Source organism: Psittacula echo (assembly GCF_963264785.1).
Source record: "Psittacula echo genome assembly, chromosome: 19".
In the NCBI taxonomy this organism is placed as follows: domain Eukaryota; kingdom Metazoa; phylum Chordata; class Aves; order Psittaciformes; family Psittacidae; genus Psittacula; species Psittacula echo.
Genome location: NC_137755.1, coordinates 5,670,798 through 5,676,557, shown reverse-complemented (window position 1 = coordinate 5,676,557; position 5,760 = coordinate 5,670,798).

The window sequence follows — 5,760 nt, the reverse complement described above, 5'->3', positions numbered from 1 at the left end:
TCACCTCTGGCTGTGTCTAGAAGAAGATAATAGCTTGTTTGCAAGTGATTTTCTGTCTTTTGGGTCAGCACATCATTTTTCAGACAGGTTTTTCATTCTGTATCGTTTCATCCATTCTTTCCTCTTTCTGACAGCCTGCGCCTGGTTTACACCACCTCCATTTTAAAGCATGGCAAAATAAACAGCAGGTCCTTATTTGCATGAGCTTCTAGGTCAGCGACAGATACTCTAGAGCTCTGAGACCTGTGCTTGTCTACTCACAAACACCTGCTGACCACAGTGACAAACCCAGCTTTGTGTCCCCTTATTCCTCTGCCTCCCTGCACAGGCAGCACTATGGGCAGCACTGAAAAGCAAGCTGAGCTGTAACTGGGCTCAGGTACCACCTGAACTTCCACAGCTGCCCAGATGAGCCTGCCTACAGTCGTGGCATTTCCTCCACAGTTGGATGCTCACATGTTCTGGAAGGCACAGTTTGCGCTGGAAAGCATTTCTTATCAGGGATGGTTGAAGAGCAAGAAAGAGCTCAGCTTGACCCAGTCACCCTCCAAGTGTCCATGGATGGCTCTCTACAAAAGCTAATGGTAAATCTTTAGAGCTGTTGAGAACGGAGCGGATGCCACGGCCAGGTAACAGCCAGCTCCTCGTGGCCTTGCCACCAAACACTTTTCAGACTGGAGCTGTGATTTCATGTGAACGCTTACAAGCTGCTAAGATGGGTGTAAGAAACAGAACCACTCCCAAGGCCTGCTTGGAATGATCATCGAAGGACAACGGTCATCACGCAGGGCTTCAGCAACAGCCTGAAAAGGTGAAAAACAGGAATGGTGAATACATAGCAGGATTAACTGCATGGGGTTTGTTTCCCACCCACTCTGAGAAAATGCCCCAAATGGACTCTGCAGCCTCCTCCCCAAACTTGACTGGTGTTGCTGCAAGACCCATTCATGATGTGAGAATCCAGTTTCTCCATGTGGTTTGGGAGAAGACTGTTCTTTACTTTCCTAGTGACAAAAAAGGAAAGAGCTCTTCGCTTTGGATGGGCAGGTAAGGCAGCAATGACTGGGCGATCGTTCCTTGCCTCCCCCTCTTTTCTCTTAAAGAAGAGTGAGAATTTAACACAACTAACACAGCTGAATTGCAAGGTGGTTTAGAGATGGGAGAAATAACACGGTACATTTGAGTCCAGAATCAGTTCCATGAAAGACAGGCTTCTTTTCCTAGCTAAATTACTGAGGAGCTCTACATAACTCAGGAGCCTGAAGAGCTGGTTTGAGACACTCTGCTCCACTGCTGTGGAGTACTTCAGTACTAAAGGATACCTTGCCACAGTACCGCAACCCCATGGGTAGCTGCAGACACTCTTTAGGCAAACAGGAATCACTGAGGGAGTTAGGGATGTGATGTGCATACAAGACCTTCATCCCTGACCAAACCACTGCCAAAGCATACGTATGGGACAACTCCTTAGACGGTGAAATCAGAATCATTCAAAGCTTTGCTGTAGCTCAGTAAAATCATGGGTATTGCACATTGCTTGAAGGAAAAAACTGTATTCCATCACCTCCTGCTCCACACAGACCTTGTGAGGATTGGCCAGGTTAATGAACGACTCTCAGTGAGGACTCTTAAAACCAGGTCTGCAGAACTGCTTCAAGTAATTCCACTGATCGGGTTTGTCTCTGTAGGAAGCCCAAACATCAACATAGGTCACAAACCTGGCTGGGCCCTTTGAGACACAACGCTGCAAGAAAGGAAGACACACTGCGGGTAGAGAAGGGTAAGGAAAGTCAGCACAACCAAAAAGCAAGAGAAAAGGCCACCTCTCAAAGCGTCCTGTTTTATGGAATTGCCTTCCGTACTGGTTACCGCAGCATTTGGAAAGGGACACAATGCATTCGTGAGTGCATTTTGAAGGATCTGAATGTTTAAATCAAACAAATGTAGGTCTAGTTCTTAAGCACCATGACTAAGAGGCAGGGGAATACATGATGGCGGTATGTCGCTCACCTGTGTTGCAGGGCACTGTAGGTTTTTTAACACTATGGGGCTGGTGCACTTCAGAATGGTGAAGTGAAACGGAATGGTCTTGTTCCTATGGAAGTGGACAGAAGATAAGCAATGTTAGGATTGTGGGTACTTGTACACCCTACCATTCAAAACCTGACAGCATATAGTGATATTTCAATTCTGCTATTGTGCTTGGTGATACTGCAAACATAAACCAAACCAAACCCCAACAAAGACCCTGGGTGTTTCATGCCAAGACAGCTCCGAAACCAGAATGATTTGGTCTAAAGAACTATGACAGCTGAAGAATGCTAACCTTTGAGAAGGTGTTTTCACAGCACGGTTTTAAGCTGGAACAACCCGGGCACTGTTAGAGGCATCTCTAGTCCTGCCTCTGAGAAATGAGGACTGTAAAATACCCCTGCCAACACTCTGTGGTCCCTCTGCTTGCACTGAACTGCGTGCGAACCCACCATCGGGTCACGCTGCCCTGGGAAAGCTGCCTGTTTCTGGCTCCTCAGAAGGTGGCACCAGAATCAACCAAAAGCTTTTTAGGGCTGAAAGCCGAACGCAGCTGGCGAGGAACCAGAATGATAGTAATAGCATCTGCTCATAACCCTGAATAACCCCCTGTGATGCAAAGAAGGGGAGTCTGCACCGCAGAGCCACACACTTGACAGCCTCTGGGATTTCACTGCGCATTCAAGCTCCCTTTAAACCAGGGCTTAGCTCAACTGCCTGCCATTTTACAAGGTTCAACTGTTCTCACCAAGGTCTGTTCTGCAAGGCGCTGGTAACAAACCACACATCCTGGCAAAAGCAGTTTCACTCGCACGAGCTGTGATTGCTTCAGATGCACAGAGTAAACTTCTGGGCAGAAATGTCATCGCTCTTAGAATCATGGAATCATAGAAGAGTTCAGGCTGGAAAGCACCTTAAGATCATCCAGTTCCAACCCCCTGCCATGGGCAGGGACACCCCACACTAAACCATGGCACCCAAGGCCTCATCCAACCTAGCCTTGAACACCGCCAGGGATGGAGCATTCACAACCTCCCTGGGCAACCCATTCCAGTGCCTCACCACCCTCTCAGTAAAGAATTTCTTCCTTAGATCCAATCTAAACTTCCCCTGTTTCAGTTTGAACCCGTTACCCCTTGTCCTGTCACTACAGTCCCTGATGAAGAGTCCCTCCCCAGCATCCTTGTAGGCCCCCTTCAGATACTGGAAGGCTGCTCTGAGGTCTCCACGCAGCCTTCGCTTCTCCAGTCTGAACAGCCCCAACTTTCTCAGCCTGTCTCCATACAGGAGCTGCTCCAGTCCCTGCTCATCCTCGTGGCCTCCTCTGGCCTTGCTCCAACAGCTCCATGTCCTTTTCATGTTGAGGACACCAACATGTGCTGTAGCACAGCATCGCATGGGATGGCCTAGCATAGCATAGCACAACATAGCACAGCACAGACCAGCAGAGCATGGAATCGCTCATTGGGAAGGGACCTTCGACCACCACCTACTCCAACAGCCTGACTAATGCAGGGCTGACCAAAAGTAAAAGCATTGTCCCAATGCCTTTTCAACACTGACAGGCTTGGGGCATCAACCCCCTCCCTAGGAAGCCTGTGGCAGCCCCTGAACACCCCCTCTGTGAAGAAATGCTTCCTTCTATGGAGGTGTCCTGCCCCTGCATCCCAGGGAGAAGAGATCAGCACCTCCCTGGGGTTTTAGTTCCTGGCAACAGTTCTGCTTCTCTTTGTTTCCCAGCACGTGTATAAACTCCAAGCAGTGTTCATGAACAAAGCAAGCATTCATTCAGCCTTGCGGATTCCCTGGCGTGCCCGGATTACATTGCTAAGTAGCATCCTGCCATAAGGTGACACAGATGTCTTTGAAAAAAACCCCAAAACAAAGGAAAAACTCTGGAGTCGGAGGGAAAACACCTTTAGAACTGATTGAAGTAAATAAAAGGCAGAGCAAAAGCATCCCCTTCCTGCCTGCTGTGACTGTACCTGGTTTGGGATGCGGGCAGCCATAGGTGGAAGCCTCGCATCTCTCTTTACAAGTGTTGCCTGTCTCGCTGTAAAAGCACTGCAGCTTCAGGTGCTTCTGAAGAGCACACTTACCGTGATTCTTAAAGCCTGCTTACATCCAGCCTGAAGGGGGGGGTTGGATTCTGGTTTTATTTCTAATACACCTATTTCTGGATGTGTTTCAGAACCTGGATCTGAGTGTGCTGGGAATAAATCCCTGGAAAGCTTGCCAATTATTGCTGCACGGTTGTCCTGGGCTCAGCTCTAACAGTTCTTTTCCTCCTTCTTAGCTGCCAACTTCAAATGAGTTCAGACTTTTTTATGAAGGACGCACAAAGGCTTTGATTATTTCTTCACTGTCTCACATTTTGGTGGTTTTTTTGGTTTGGTTTGGTTTTTCCCAATTCTTGTGCAGTCTTATCTTAGGGTTGTACGAAACCTTCATGGAGCTCCTACTGCCCTGATAGCGGAGTATCCCAGTCACATGGGGAACCCCAAATGTGGATTTACACAGGGATCTCACACCCATCAAACAGTCACGTACCACACACTTGGACTGAGCACTAGCACCCTCATTCCTAGTCCCAGTCCAACTCTGCCAGGCGCTCATGCTACTTCTGCTGCAGTCCTGCTCTTGTCTATTGAGGCAGATGCCCCTGGACCAGTCCTGCAAGAGACACTGATTCATGGTGGAGAGGGTTTCAAAGCCATGCTGGAGGGGCTGGGATTCTGCCATTATTTCTGCTGGGCTGCAAAACCCCTTCTCCTTCACAGACAGCTCTAAGATACCCTAAAGAAAAGGCCTAGTTCCAGGGCTGGGCTGAAGCTTCCAGGAAAAAATCAACTACTTCATCACATTACAGTGCACATATAAATATATAGAGACACACGTATAAATAAAAGACCTATGAATACTTGGAAGACTGAGCTGATCCAGTAGCTAGGGGGAAGAGAATTTTCATCACATGCCTTGTGGGTCCCAAACGCCAGGGACAGGGTGAGGAGAGGCAGCAAAGATGACATCCGAGGGGGATCAGTCCCCTGAGAGGGGGCAGGAAAAAGTGCCACAAGCCCCCTTCCCACTTCCACCACTGGGGAAGATTGGGAAACACGCACATCAGCATCACAGAGCCAGCGGTGCCAGCCCCATCCCTTCCCCTTGCACATGCAATTCACCTCCCCAAAAACCCCAGCTGGGATGGGAAACCCTCGTGGGCATGGGAAACCCTTGTTTAGGACAGGAGATCAGGGCAGGAAGGCATTGCGAGGGGCAGCTGCTGTGTCTGACAAAGCAAAGCCCCCCGAGGATGCTGAAGCAGCCAGGACCGGTGGAACTGAGGCAGAACCCAAGGGAGGGGGCAGTTGGCCCCTGCCCACCCAACACAGCAGCTCCCGCTCCTCCTGCTCTCCAGGTAAGCCCCAGCCACCTCTGCCTGCCAAGCTCTCCCCCCAGCACCTCTCTGCTTCTCCCTCTCCTGCTGCCCATGGCATCGGAGGTGCCCGGTGTGAGCTTCACCGCTCCGGCCGTGCCGCCTTCCATGCGTGCCCGTGCGCTGCCCTCTGTCCTGGGGCTGCCCAGGTCCAGCAGCTCCCCAAGGAGCCAGCAGCGGTGGCAGGGCATGCAGGCAGCGAGGACACCATCCCCAACACCTATGACAGGAGTGCGCTCACAGACACCGAAAAGGAACTAGTACTTACAGCCATCAGAACCCATGTTCAGGCA